We start from the raw sequence: 17,317 nt of genomic DNA on the forward strand, positions 1-17,317 counted from the left end.
CATCGCAATGGACACTAACTCATCCATAAAAAGAACATTATATGCATTCATCAAAATGAATAATAGCCATTATTCCAGGCTTGATTACAAAATAAAGGGCCTTTGACTTAAGCCAAAATACATGAATCATTCTCTTAATATAACATCCTAGTCTAACCCTATACATGCCACTTTCAAAAATATAAATCAAACTATACCAAGTATTGCGGCTGATAGTTTGATCGATATCTCTGACTTTAAGGGATTCTTAAGCTAGCTTGATAACACTGAAAGAATAGGGAAAGGAAAAAGGGTAAACATAAAGCTTAGTAAGTTCCATATAAATAAATATACAACAACAATCTCACCATTTAGTCATCATACTTATAGCTCAAAGGAAAACATAATTTAACTGACTCATTATCATCTACTTGAGTCACATTCTCTAATTTAAGCTCGTTACTCATGCTTACCATATAGGTACCTGTACCACTCACAACATGATTATTCTTTCGTTATCAAAATTGATCTATAACTCTCATCATTGAAACATTTGGAATACTACTATGTAACACCCCTATCCCGTAACCGTCGCCGGAATAGGTAAGGGGCATTACCGGACTTGTAACTCATGTCAGAACAGTAAAATTTTGAACTTTTTCTTGAAATAAAGATCATTCATTTAAATAAGTGCTAAGCACAGCCAGGGATAAAATTTAAACTTCTCTAAGTAAAAATTCAAAAGATGCCATTTTCGCATGGCTTATATACATTAACCAAAATATTCTTCCGCCACTAGTCTATTCTTTACATGCCATAAGATAATCCAAAACGTAGCAGTACCAAATAGTGGATAGTGATAGTGTGACTAGTTGCTGATGATCCCCGAGCCTGTAGCTTCCAAATGAGATCTATAAAACAGAGGAAACAAAGTACACGGAGTAAGCATTACAATGCTTAGTAAGTTTTAAGCAGTGTCAACAGATAACAATCAAATTATAACATAGTTGTTCGTATTTTTATTTCACTCTTCCTTCGGGCATACCATCCCTTTACCGAATATGCACATCTCATCATATATAATAGGCAGATAAATTCTCACTTGATAGTGACCTCTTATGATCATAGGTACATTACATATTTTTTTTCCTGACTTTCCACATTGACCAAATGCACATTAATCATAGAACAGTCTTATTGCTTTACTCACATGTGCATCACATAACGACCTTGTGATTTAGTCTAAATCAAACTTAAATATAATCTCAAAATACATACCTGACCAACTTAACGCATTGAACGTATTTATTACCAATTGTTACTGTGAAGTTGTATAATCTTACGCTTTACTTGAATCTTCAGCAAAACCTTTAGTTCGAGGCTTACCTGGACAAAATCTCCACACGTAGTCATTGGGTCTTTAGAGCTCGGATATAGTACGAGCACGAAGCTTACGGACATTAATCAGTGATAATATTCTCGCATAAGCCTGCGGGGTTTTAACCCGGATATAGTACTGACACAAATGCCCTTCGGGACTTATCACATTTATACGCTTTCACATCCATCACGTTGGCCACTCGGCCCTGTCACATATATACACTTTCACATTCATCACATCGGCCATTAGGCCTTATCACATATATACACTTTCACATTCATCACATCGGCCATTAGGCCTTATCACATATATACACTTTCACATTCATCACATCGGCCATTAGGCCTTATCACATATATACACTTTCACATTCATCACATCGGCTATTAGGCCTTATCACATATATACACTTTCACATTCATCACATCGGCCATTAGGCCTTATCAGATATATATACACTTTCACATTCACCACATTGGCCATTCGGCCTTATCACATATGTACACTTTCACATTCATCACATCGGCCATTAGCTTATCACATATATATACACTTTCACATTCATCACATCGGCCATTAGGCCTTATCACATATATATACACTTTCACATTCATCACATCGGCCATTCGGCCTTATCACATATATACACTTTCACATTCATCACATCGGCCATTAGGCCTTATCACATATATATACACTTTCACATTCATCACATCGGCCATTAGGCCTTATCACATATATACACTTTCACATTTATTCAAATATACTTCACATACCACATATACTATCATGTACAGACTTGGTCTTGGCCGAATCTACATCCATCACTTTCCAATGAATAATTCAATTTTTTACGCCATACTATCATTTCATATTCGAATACTCATAAGCTTACAATATCACGATTTATAATTCAAGTATGGGTTTAATCAATAGCTTATGAGCAACTAAAACAAGTTTTATCCATGTTTACAACAAAATCACATATTCACTACGAGCTGTTTTCCTGAGCAATGGTCACTAAATTATTTATAACCGGAGCTACAAAACTCCAAATCACTTGCCGTTAATTTTTCCTGAATATAGACTCGTACATCTTCCATCTATAAAATTTCCAGAATTTTAGGTTTGGCCAATCAATACCAGATTTTTCTTAAAGTTTCCCCTGTTTCACTGTTTGACTAATCTGACCACTCTTCACTACGAATCAAATTTCTCATTTTACAGAATTCAAAATGTGTTGTATTTGATTTCATTTGAAACTAGACTCATTAAGGAGTCTAAGCATATAAATTTTATCTTATAACCATTTTTGTACAATTTATAATGATTTTCTAAAATCACGTTACTGCTGCTGTCCAAAGCAAATTATTACAATTTGCTCTTAAATTTCCAAGTCCAAACACATATGAACTTACCATTTGAGTTTAAGACATATCATGGCCACATCATATCTTATTAAATCAACTCATTATGTCCTATTATGATTGAATTTACTCAACGTTTAATCACTTAAAACTTACCTCGGATGTTGTCGAACGATTTCGGCGGCTATTCGATCACTTTTTCCTTTCCTTTATCCAACTTTGGTCCTCTAAGCTCTTGAGCTAATTCAAACAAATTTAACTTATTAAAGTCTCATTATGCTAGCTTATGGCCGAATATGACAATGAATTTGATAGGTTATATGGCCACCTTTAGCTCAAATACAAAATGGTCATACGCATTTTTAATCACATTAAGCAATTTAGTACAATTAATCAAACATTTCCTCATGTGCACCTTTATGACCAAATACACACATCATTAACCTAATATCAATTAACTAAGCACTTAACGAATTCTCCTTGAGCCGATTGTCTAAGTCAAGATAGGATCATCATTATGCTTACCTATAGCCGAATGTACAACATCAATCTATGCATTCATTCGTGTGGCCGAACATGCATGTCTATGTTGAGGCCGATTGCATACTTAATACATTCTACAAGTATGGTCACTTGTATTGACCAAATACCATTTTGTTTCAAGTTCAAAACTTGGCTAATACACATATATGCACTATTAAAACATCCTCTCCATTCCATCAATTCAACACATGCATTACTCATTAATATACAAAATTATATTCGGCCTTAGCACACCTCTTGCTGGCCGAATTTTTTTCTCCATCTAGCAACATTTTATATACTATGCCGAACCAAAAAGATCAAACACCTAGCTTAATCATTTCCAAAACACTTAACCGGCCTTTGACCAAGACTTTAAACAAAGTCTATGTTCGGCTATCACACATATGGGCATTATTAGTTCAAAGTTTTAACAAGATTAATTTCTTTGATCTTAACCTAAATGACAACCCCCATTGTTCATCTAGATTTAGCATGAAACAAACACCAACCAAGAAAACAACACCCATGGCCGAGTATCATCTTCATCACATAGCAAGATTTAAACCATAGGCTAGGTAGAACTCAAACTAACATCAAAAATATGCATGAATCTCATGGAACAACATCAAACTTACCTTAACCTAGCTACAAGCATGGCCGAATCTCTTCAACATTTCCTCCTCCTAAACACCAACCAACCAAACATGAAGCAAGAAAATCCTCTTCTTCTTCCTTCCTCCTTAGAATTTTCGGCCAAAAGAAATGTTAAAGGATGGACACTTTTTTTTCTTTGTTTTCATCACGGCAATGGGGGGGACAATCACACACATCCTTTCTTTTCTTTTTTTGTTTCTCATCCTACTAACACTAATATTTTATTGCCCATGCCCTTTATTTTATTAATCCTTACATAATGCACTACCCCAACATGTTTATGACATGTTTTTAGCCATAACATCTTGTCCACCCATGCTCTTTATTTTATTAATCCTTACATAATGCACTACCCCAACATGTTTATGACATGTTTTTAGCCATAACATCTTGTCCACCCATGCTCATGGCCGGCCACTACATATTGGGGGGGAAAATTGACATGCAAGTCCTCCCTTTTGATTACATGCACTATTAGGTCCTTGTAGATTAGCCTATCACATTTCAAAAATGTCACCCATAAGTCCTTTTGACTAAATTCACATGCAATTTACTAAATCGAAGCCTAAAACTTTCACACCTTCATAATCACATATTTTAGACAATAAATATCACATTCAAATAATTTGGTGACTCGGTTTAGCGGTCCTGAAATCGCTTTCCGACTAGGGTCTCTTTAGGGGTGTCACAACTCTTCCCCCCTTTAGGGATTTTCGTCCCCGAAAATTTCTACCGATGCATAGTTTAGGATAACGTCCTCTTATTGAATTATATTCATATAAACATTAGCTCATCGATAGCAATTGTAATTCATTATTGATTTCTCATCGATCTATAAAATCATTTTCTTATCTTAAAACAAATACATAAACATTTCTACAAGTATGCACATATATCTCATTTTCTTGATTTCATAAGCAATAATCACTTAATTTAATTCACAAATGCATTTCAAACACATATTAAGCACATATTAACATGTATAATTCACATCATCAACCCACATATTTGTAACCCACATTTTCATTCATGTATAAGCTGTAACCTAACCGAAAGTACACATATACTCAAACATCCCAATAAATATCCTTTATAACTTTATCACATCTCAATATTCAACTTAACTCATTTCCAAAAGAAAAGTCAACTTCCACGTACCTGAACATTTAGTTCATTTAGCACATTCAATCATAGTTAACGTTACCCGTATACAGTCGAATAGGCATAAAGCCTAATGTAATACACTGGCATGAGATTTATTCTAGCGCATAACTCGTATATCCAAAATTATCAACATTCATCAAAAATTCTTTCAAACTTTCGAATGTCGAAACTTAATCAAAATAATTTCTTGAACAAGATTAACAAAATAGTGTCCATTCAGCAATAGCACATATAACTTCATATACCGAGAATCTCATAGACTAAATCCATAACACATTTTCAACTAAGCACTTAAGTGCACATATAACATAAATCCATTCCTTAACAACATATCCACCATTTTTTTTACGTATTCACTTATTTAGTATACATAACATAATATAATATGAACTCAAAAATTTTTACTTTCATTTGATTTTCACATACCTTCCGTACATACCTGTATCACTTATTCTGATCTTACTTTATTTATCATCTTAAATATACCCGTTGAATCATTCGAAATCATTACGGATACTAATTAAGCACATATAGCTCTTACAATGCCATATCCTAAATATGGTCTTACATATTCTCACATATCGAGCCGATGCCATGTCCCAGACATGGTCTTACACACTATCTCAAATCAATGCCTTCGTCCCAAACGAGGTCTTACATGAATTCCACTTCACACACTTAGTGCCCACTGACCGATCTCGCACTTATAGTGCTCGGTTAAAGGAATTCGCACACACACAGTGCCTCTAATCATTCACACACATAGTGCTCTTATTCATTCGTTAATACACATTGAAATGACTTAACCAAGTCTATAAACATCATGTATGTACACTTTTAAACATATCATCTCATTTAAATTTGAATTCGTATAGTAATGAGCACTTAAACTTTGCTCAAATTACCGGCACGAAGCCTACTAGGCACGAAGGCCCGAATACACGTCACCAGCATGATTGCTCTTCGAGACCTAGCCCGGATATAACACCAGCACGAATGCTCTTCGGGGTTTAGCACGGATATATCACTAGCACGAATGCTCCTCGGGACTTAGCCCGGATATATCACTAGCACGAATGCTCCTCGGGACTTAGCCCGGATATATCACTAGCACGAATGCTCTTCGGAACTTAGCCCGGATACATCACTAGCACGAATGCTCCTCGGGACTTAGCCCGGATATATCACTAGCACGAATGCTCCTCGGGACTTAGCCCGGATATATCACTAGCACGAATGCTCTTCGGAACTTAGCCCGGATACATCACTAGCACGAATGCTCCTCGGGACTTAGCCCGGATATATCACTAGCACGAATGCTCCTCGGGACTTAGCCCGGATATATCACTAGCACGAATGCTCTTCGGGACTTAGCCCGGATATATCACTCTCAATTCTCATGTACATATACACATATAGCAATACACATTAGTATATCATTTACATTACTTGAATACAAACACAACATGCTTATCGACCATTCAACTTCCAGTTCCATAGTCACATACAAAAATCACATTTATAGTCATAACACTCTTTCAAAATTGCATCACTTATACCCTTATAATTCAATCCAAATCGAAATTCAAATACGAGTACATGATACGTACCTGATCAACTTAATAATTTAGGCATATCTAAGTGAAGTTATATCGCAAATTCTCATAGTCAGAAGCTTGCTACAGCTCGATCGGGATCAAGATTCACTACAATACAGCAAACAGATTTTAATAGCCAAAAATCATCACACTATCATTTTATCACTTTATGTAATGTATAAATAGACTCACGCGTGCTACGTTAGTCCTAGAATCGACTAAACCGTAGCTCTGATACCAATAAAATGTAACACCCCTATCCCGTAACCGTCGCCGGAATAGGTAAGGGGCATTACCGGACTTGTAACTCATGTCAGAACAGTAAAATTTTGAACTTTTTCTTGAAATAAAGATCATTCATTTAAATAAGTACTAAGCACAGCCAGGGATAAAATTTAAACTTCTCTAAGTAAACATTCAAAAGATGCCATTTTCGCATGGCTTATATACATTAACCAAAAATATTCTTCCGCCACTAGTCTATTCTATACATGCCATAAGATAATCCAAAACGTAGCAGTACCAAACAGTGGATAGTGATAGTGTGACTAGTTGCTGATGATCCCTGAGCCTGTAGCTTCCAAATGAGATCTATAAAACAGAGGAAACAAAGTACACGGAGTAAGCATTACAATGCTTAGTAAGTTTTAAGCAGTGTCAACAGATAACAATCAAATTATAACATAGTTGTTCGTATTTTTATTTCACTCTTCCTTCGGGCATACCATCCCTTTACCGAATATGCACATCTCATCATATATAATAGGCAGATAAATTCTCACTTGATAGTGACCTCTTATGATCATAGGTACATTACATATTTTTTTTCCTGACTTTCCACATTGACCAAATGCACAATAATCATAGAACAGTCTTATTGCTTTACTCACATGTGCATCACATAACGACCTTGTGATTTAGTCTAAATCAAACTTAAATATAATCTCAAAATACATACCTGACCAACTTAACGCATTGAACATATTTATTACCAATTGTTATTGTGAAGTTGTATAATCTTACGCTTTACTTGAATCTTCAGCAAAACCTTTAGTTCGAGGCTTACCTGGACAAAATCTCCACACGTAGTCATCGGGTCTTTAGAGCTCGGATATAGTACGAGCACGAATCTTACGGACATTAATCAGTGATAATATTCTCGCATAAAGCCTGCGGGGTTTTAACCCGGATATAGTACTGACACAAATGCCCTTCGGGACTTATCACATTTATACACTTTCACATCCATCACGTTGGCCACTCGGCCCTGTCACATATATACACTTTCACATTCATCACATCGGCCATTAGGCCTTATCACGTATATACACTTTCACATTCATCACATCGGCCATTAGGCCTTATCACATATATACACTTTCACATTCATCACATCGGCCATTAGGCCTTATCACATATATATACACTTTCACATTCATCACATCGGCCATTCGGCCTTATCACATATGTACACTTTCACATTCATCACATCGGCCATTAGGCCTTACACATATATATACACTTTCACATTCATCACATCGGCCATTAGGCCTTATCACATATATATACACTTTCACATTCATCACATTGGCCATTCGGCCTTATCACATATATACACTTTCACATTCATCACATCGGCCATTAGGCCTTATCACATATATATACACTTTCACATTCATCACATCGGCCATTAGGCCTTATCACATATATACACTTTCACATTTATTCAAATATACTTCACATACCACATATACTATCATGTACAGACTTGGTCTTGGCCGAATCTACATCCATCACTTTCCAATGAATAATTCAATTTTTTACGCCATACTATCATTTCATATTCGAATACTCATAAGCTTACAATATCATGATTTATAATTCAAGTATGGGTTTAATCAATAGCTTATGAGCAACTAAAACAAGTTTTATCCATGTTTACAACAAAATCACATATTCACTACGAGCTGTTTTCCTGAGCAATGGTCACTAAATTATTTATAACCGGAGCTACAAAACTCCAAATCACTTGCCGTTAATTTTTCCTGAATATAGACTCGTACATCTTCCATCCATAAAATTTCCAGAATTTTTGGTTTGGCCAATCAATACCAGATTTTTCTTAAAGTTTCCCCTGTTTCACTGTTTGACTAATTTGACCACTCTTCACTACGAATCAAATTTCTCATTTTACAGAATTCAAAATGTGTTGTATTTGATTTCATTTGAAACTAGACTCATTAAGGAGTCTAAGCATATAAATTTTATCTTATAACCATTTTTGTACAATTTATAATGATTTTCTAAAATCACGTTACTGCTGCTGTCCAAAGCAAATTATTACAATTTGCTCTTAAATTTCCAAGTCCAAACACATATGAACTTACCATTTGAGTTTAAGACATATCATGGCCACATCATATCTTATTAAATCAACTCATTATGTCCTATTATGATTGAATTTACTCAACGTTTAATCACTTAAAACTTACCTCGGATGTTGTCGAACAATTTCGGTGGCTATTCGATCACTTTTTCCTTTCCTTTATCCAACTTTGGTCCTCTAAGCTCTTGAGCTAATTCAAACAAATTTAACTTATTAAAGTCTCATGATGCTAGCTTATGGCCGAATATGACAATGAATTTGATAGGTCATATGGCCACCTTTAGCTCAAATACAAAATGGTCATACGCATTTTTAATCACATTAAGCAATTTAGTACAATTAATCAAACATTTCCTCATGTGCACCTTTATGACCAAATACACACATCATTAACCTAATATCAATTAACTAAGCACTTAACAAATTCTCCTTGAGCCGATTGTCTAAGTCAAGATAGGATCATCATTATGCTTACCTATAGCCGAATGTACAACATCAATCTATGCATTCATTCGTGTGGCCGAACATGCATGTCTATGTTGAGGCTGATTGCATACTTAATACATTCTACAAGTATGGTCACTTGTATTGACCAAATACCATTTTGTTTCAAGTTCAAAACTTGGCTAATACACATATATGCACTATTAAAACATCCTCTCCATTCCATCAATTCAACACATGCATTACTCATTAATATACAAAATTATATTCGGCCTTAGCACACCTCTTGCTGGCCGAATTTTTTTCTCCATCTAGCAACATTTTATGTACTATGCCAAACCAAAAAGATCAAACACCTAGCTTAATCATTTCCAAAACACTTAACCGGCCTTTGACCAAGACTTTAAACAAAGTCTATGTTCAGCTATCACACATATGGGCATTATTAGTTCATAGTTTTAACAAGATTAATTTCTTTGATCTTAACCTAAATGACAACCCCCATTGTTCATCTAGATTTAGCATGAAACAAACACCAACCAAGAAAACAACACCCATGGCCGAGTATCATCTTCATCACATAGCAAGATTTAAACCATAGGCTAGGTAGAACTCAAACTAACATCAAAAATATGCATGAATCTCATGGAACAACATCAAACTTACCTTAACCTAGCTACAAGCATGGCCGAATCTCTTCAACATTTCCTCCTCCTAAACACCAACCAATCGAACATGAAGCAAGAAAATCCTCTTCTTCTTCCTTCCTCCTTAGAATTTTTGTCAAAACAAATGTTAAAGGATGGACACTTTTTTTTCTTTGTTTTCATCACGACAATGGGGGGGGAACAATCACACACATCCTTTCTTTTCTTTTTTTGTTTCTCATCCTACTAACACTAATATTTTATTGCCCATGCCCTTTATTTTATTAATCCTTACATAATGCACTACCCCAACATGTTTATGACATGTTTTTAGCCATAACATCTTGTCCACCCATGCTCTTTATTTTATTAATCCTTACATAATGCACTACCCCAACATGTTTATGACATGTTTTTAGCCATAACATCTTGTCCACCCATGCTCATGGCCGGCCACTACATATTGGGGGGGAAAATTGACATGCAAGTCCTCCCTTTTGATTACATGCACTATTAGGTCCTTGTAGATTAGCCTATCACATTTCAAAAATGTCACCCATAAGTCCTTTTGACTAAATTCACATGCAATTTACTAAATCGAAGCCTAAAACTTTCACACCTTCATAATCACATATTTTAGACAATAAATATCACATTCAAATAATTTGGTGACTCGGTTTAGCGGTCCTGAAACCGCTTTCTGACTAGGGTCACTTTAGGGGTGTCACATACTAGATATTCTATGAACCTTCAACATGGGATATAGTGCCGATGCCATGTCCCAGACATAGTCTTACACTGGCTCTTATATACGCGTGCTGATGCATGTCCCAGACATGTCTTACACTAGCACAACTCTTAGCCGATGCGTGTCCCAGACACGTCTTATACTGGCTACCTCTATCGAGGCCGATGCATGTCCCAGACATGTCTTACACTGGCACTCATCTCTGTGTCGTTGCCATGTCCCAGACATGGTCTTACACTGGCTATCATAGTATGGTTGATGCATGTCCCAGACATGTCTTACACTAGCCCTTGTCTGGATGCCGATGCCATGTCCCAGACATGGTCTTACACTGGCTCTCATAATGTGGCCGAAGCATGTCCCAGACATGTCTTACACTGGAGCACAAATCACCCAATGCCTTGGCACGAACATCTAGTTCGTATCCTGATGTTTCAACCGGATATTTCTATTATCTCAATTAATACTAGACATTTTCAATTTATAACTTGACAAATCATACAATATCAATTCAATGGCGATATGAATGCAAGTATTAATAGTGTAGTTATATCTTTTACATACAACTTACCTCGGTTTACATAAAGTAATTGGCTATTCGGTTTAGTCGGTTTGCTTGGCCTTCCCCTGATCTAGGTTCGAATTTGGTAATTCTTGATCTATAATGACAATATACACTCATTTAGTCACTAATTACAATTAGACAATTATAAATTTACATCTTTGGTAAAATAACCATTTTGCCCCTAGACTTTGACAAAATGACCATTTTGCCCCTATACTCGAAAATCGATTTTTATCGAATTTCTTTGTACCTTAGACCTAACTGATCTATTTTTACTCGTATAGCAACTTCAAATTCTCACTATTTCACATGCTTACTCACTATTTTACAACTTATGCAAAATAGTCCCTTTAGGTGTTTTCCATGAAAACTCCTTCACCAAAGTTGTTTATGACACAACTAGGACTCATATTCTTCCATAAAAACTCAATAAACATTACAAATACATCAATAGCAAAACCCTAAACTCTTGACCATTTTGCAAGATATCACCCTCATTTCAAATCTAATGCTTCAAGGGTCTCAAAAATGCAAAAATCATCAATGAAGGGTGTAAGAATCACTTATTTGTGAGGGGTTGAAGTTGCTGAAAGTTTTAAGCCTTAAAAACTCCATTTTTTTTATATTTTCAGTGGAGAAGAGAGATGGAGAAGAAAGAAATGATAGCTAGGCTTTTAGGCATTATTTAATCACCAAATCATGGCATCATCCACCTAATACTTTGACTATTTGCTTAAAACCCATCACATGGACGACCAACACTAATAAAAAGGGTGTAATTTCCATTTAAAAGCCCTCAATCTAAGTTCTTTAGCTATTTAACTCATTTGGGTGCTAAAATGCAACTTTTGCCTTTTATGCGATTTAGTCCTTTTTCGAAATAATTACCTCACCGAATTTTTCATGCACTAATAAAATCATACTATAACCTTATAAAAATAATAAAGTATTTTTTTCTAACTTCAGATTTGTGGTCCCGAGACCACTGTTCCGACTAGGCTCTAAATCGGGCTGTTACACTTAACTACCCTAGTCCACATTCAGTTAGTTCCTAACCAGCTTACCTTGCAACTTAACTTGTACAGTACCATAGTTAACGGGTGCATTGTATCTGTAACGCCCCAATTTTTGGGACTTCTATGAATTTTGGTGAATTTTAGAATTTCTGTGTTTTGACTGTTTGGCATAGGTTTAATTATGTTAGTGGGCTTCTAGAAGGCCCAAGTTTAAGATTAAGTCTAGGGTTTAATTAATTTTGATCCATAAGGGAAAATGGGGTTCTGGTTAACTGGGGTCTTAAATATTATTTGGGTAAAATAAGACGTAAGGAAGAAAGTTGCAAAGGGCATGTGGCGCCACTGGGAAGGCTATAAAAGTGCCGTGTAGAAGTGTAGGAAGAGCCCAAGTTCGAGCCGCAGGACAAGCAAATAAGGTGTTTATTTTTTGTGCACAAAAAGGGAAGGTGATGGAACTCAATGGTGAACTCTGTTAGGGAGAGTTTAAGGTGAAAAGGGGATTGAGTAAGGATAAAGATAAGGGAGGAAATCTAGGAGCTGATCAAGGAGCAAGAGGTGGCCGGCCAAGGGACTTTAGCATGGGAAATTCGGCTAGGTATTGTAGCAGTAGAAATTTCGGCATTTGGGTGTATTGTGCCGATTCTCTGACCATCCTTCCTTCTCCTCTTTTCTTTATTTTTCTCTCCACCTACCTTCTCCTCTTCTTTCTCCATAGCTGAATTCTTCTACCACTTTACTATTCACCACTTCCTTATTCTTTTTATTTTTAAGCCTTACAGCCGAATATCACAAAAGCCAAAAACCTGAAGGTTCATATTGTCTGTGCCGAATTCTTCTAGCAAACCTATTGATTTCTTTTCGTCTTTCTTCATCCTTTGTGATCAACTCTTTCTTTCTCTGAGCCCCAAACCTCTGTCGACAAAACCACTACAAAAACCCTCATCTCTTCTTCACTGTACTGAAAGCCGAAAAACCCCATATTTTAGGGGCATACCCGAATTCTTAGATCATTAAAGGATCGAATTTTGCTAGGATTTGAGGGTTAGATCTACATCGGGATCAAATAAGAGCTTAAGGGAAATCGTTGGCTGAAGAAACTGGTGGTAAGTTTTTGAATCTATTCTTTATTTCGGGATTTAGAAAAACGAAATCCTTAAAGGCTTAGGGAGGCTGTCGATTGGGCTTTAAGGCTCTAAGGGATTGTGACAATTGTTTATTATGATGATAGTGCGATTCAGAGGCTGCTGATCAGAGGCTTGGACAAGGGGAAACGACTGAATCTAAACACAATTGCTAGTTTCGGCAAAGGTAGGTTCGCTAGTGCCAAAGTGCTTTGGGCCAAATGTGGTAAGGGGTTAGTTATAGTTCGTTTTAGTAGTTAGATTAACGTGTTAGTAATCTATTTTTAGGAAGTTCGTGTGTGGATCTCGTCAGTGTATCGTCACAAATTAGGTGTGTAACTGAAACCCTCTCATAGACTAGATCGGCAAAAGTCGAAAAGCCGAAATGCTGAAATGTTGAAAAGCTGGTATTTTGGGGGCTTGCGAGTGTGCGAATGTTTGTAAGAAAGGCTGATTAACGTATTTGGTAAATTCAAGTGTTAAGACTATAGAATGCGATATTTTGTACATTATGACGTTTTGGGCTTAATGGGCCCACAGGCTCACTTTGGTTAAAAGACGAGGTAAGTGTTTCCGAATACTTGGTGAACGCTAAAATGAGCATGAAACCCTAGCCATAGGTAATAATTACTGAAATACCCTTATGCATGCAAAATTACCATTATACCCCTAGATGTAAATTGACCATTATACCCTTAGGGTTATTTTTGACTAAAAAGCATGATGACCTGATTCTGTATGATGTAGGCCATGATTGTGTATTTGTTGCATGGGGACATGAGTTATATTATGGAGGAAGCGTCCTGGTGGCTATGCCACAAATTATCTGATCTGGTGGCTCTGCCACATATATCTGTTCTGGTGGCTTTGCCACGACTATCTGTATCTGGTGACTCTGTCACATTATCTGTTCTGGCAGCCATGCTACATATTTCTGAGGCGTGTAGCGGTTGGGTGGGTCGAGTAGTCTCCCCACATGGTGAAAGGTTGGTAAGGGGGTGTATGTGGTTGATTATGGGTTGGGTTCTACATATACATGAAATATCTGATCTGATCTGCTATGGGCCTACGGGCTTAATTCTGTATTCTGTTCTAGGCTAATGCCAATTTATTCTATTTTGTGGTTTGAGTCGATATGGGCTATGGTTGGGTTCATTTTACACATTGAGTTTCCCCAAACTCATCCCCTATTTTCATCCATGCAGGTAATCCCCAACCATAGTGGGCTTGGAGCTGTAAAGGATTCGGAGTGGCCACGCGAGTCTGCAGATTCGGTTTCTTTCTGATGAACTGGATGTCCTTTTATTTTCATTTATGGTTTTGGGTTTTTAAAATGTAATAAAGCTGCTCAATTATTTTATGGTTTTGATTTATATTTTATTATGATGAACTTAATTTACATTAACTATCAAAATGGGCTAGATCTAGGGTTCGTTTTCAAAAACATAAATTGATTTCAAAGTAACATGATCTCAAACAAGGCTTCTACTATGATAACGTTTTCCAAAATTAAATATGTTTTATTTTAAAATGATCATAATTACAATGGTAACCTAAAGAAATACACGATGTTAGAGTGTGGCAATGGCAGTGTGCATGTCTAGGATTGGATCCGAAAGAGCTTGGTACTTAAGCAGTCCGATGGACTCACCTCCTCTTTTCTGATTGCCTACCTGGTGCACAGCTTCCATTCACTTTAACCCTTAATGAATTAGCCCTTTGAACATCAAGTACGATTTTCTTGACTAAGAATGGATAAATGTTTTTTACGTTTCGGTATGGCACGTCGGATCCGGTCATAACGTTTAGGCCGAGTTTGGGGTGTTACATTTAGTGGTATCAGGGCCAGGTTGCAACAACTCGGCTGTGGATGGGTTTACAAAAACAAAGATTTTCAAAAAAAAAATCGGTTTTTAAATTTTGGATCTTCTGAAGGTGGCATTCCGAATCTCCAGCCCAAGCCTGTAAGCATTACTCTGAACTTCTCTGAATATTTTATTGAAATATCTGTCTGTACTGGAAACCCACTAGGATAGGATGATACTGAAACCATAGGAAAATTTGATAATAGACTGAAACTGTAGCTAGACTTCGGTTCTGTGAAAACAATCTCTGGAATACTGTCTGATTCATAAAACATCTGTGATAAATATTGGAATGATATTAATGCATAAAATTCATAATCAGATAATACGATATGAGTACGAGAGCCACTCGTGGAAGAGGCCGTGGACGTGGCCGTGGAAGGGCTCGAGCGAGATCTTCGTCTTCGGGACATATGCCGGCGGCAGATGCACCTGTACCATCGACAACAGAAGTGGAGTCTCATGATCGTGGTGCTAGGGATGACGCCCTATCGCAGGCAATGCTTCTATGTTCTGGAAAGGGTTGCCGGGGCAAGTGCGGGCAACGGAGTTTGGGGATCCATTTTTGAACGACTCCGGGCCAACGGAGCAGAGATCTTTAGGGGTGTGTTCAATGTAGCCCCAAATGTGGCAGAATATTGGTTGAAAGCCACGGAACGGATTATGGACGACTTGGACTGCTCGGTGGAGCAGAAGCTGAAAGGAGCCATATCGTTGCTACGAGACGAGGCCTATCAGTGGTGGCTCACTGTGAGAGAAGGGACTCCAGCTGATAGGGTAACTTGGGAACTGTTTAAGACATCCTTTAAAGGGAAGTATGTTGGAGCGAGTTATGTGGACGCCTGCAGGAAGAAATTCCTGAATCTGGTGCAAGGAGGTAAAATAGTTGCCGAGTACGAGGCCGAGTTTCTGAGGTTGAGCCGGTATGCAGTGGGCATAGTTGCTACGGAGTATGAGTGAAGTGTGCGCTTCGAGGATGGTCTTAGAGATGACCTCAGGGTGTTGATCGCTCCGCAGAGGGAGCGAGACTTCGCGGTCTTGGTGGAGAAGGCAAAAATCGCTGAGGAGGTTAAGCGTGCTGAAAAGCAAAATCGGGAGAAGGATCGAAATCGTTTCCAGAGGGATTCAGGACCCTCGAGTGGTGCTAATAGAAATGTTAAGAGAGCAAGAGTGGAGGAACTAGTTCGAGCAGTGCCGATGAATGTGGTTAGACCACCAATCTGTGGAGACTGTGGTAAGGTACATTTGGGCGAGTGTAGGAAACGCTCTGGTGCTTGTTTCCGATGTGGATCTATGGAGCATAGAGTTAAGGACTGTCCTTAGAGAGCTGATCAGGCTCAGGTTGCTGTACAGAGGGTTGTTCAACCCGTAAGAGGTGGACCCCAACCACCGAGAGGACGTGGACAAGGTGGGGGTGGAATTGGAAATGGTCGAGGTCGAGGGGCACCTAGCAGGGGTGATAGAAATGCTGAAGCTCGACAGCCAGCATTGGTGTATGCAGCTCGACGTCGAGAGGAGGCCGACGCACCTGACGTCATAACTGGTACGTTCTTGGTTTCTGGCATGCCATATACTACTTTGGTGGATATCATTCCTATGTTGCATGTGCCATATCTGGGTCGTTGGGTGTGCACTATGAGAAAATTGTGAGTGGGGTATCTGTGTTAAGTCCTTTAGGTCACTCGGTTAGGGTAGACAAACTGTATAGGGATGTACCCTTAGAAACTCAAGGTAGGATTTTCCCTGGGGATCTGATGGAATTACCATTTGGAGAATTTGATCTCATTCTGGGAATGGACTGGCTTGTTAAGCATAAGGCGACTTTAGATTGTGCTGCTAAACGAATGGTGTTAAGGA

This window comes from Gossypium hirsutum, chromosome A01 (assembly GCF_007990345.1).
Source record: "Gossypium hirsutum isolate 1008001.06 chromosome A01, Gossypium_hirsutum_v2.1, whole genome shotgun sequence".
Lineage (NCBI taxonomy): Eukaryota > Viridiplantae > Streptophyta > Magnoliopsida > Malvales > Malvaceae > Gossypium > Gossypium hirsutum.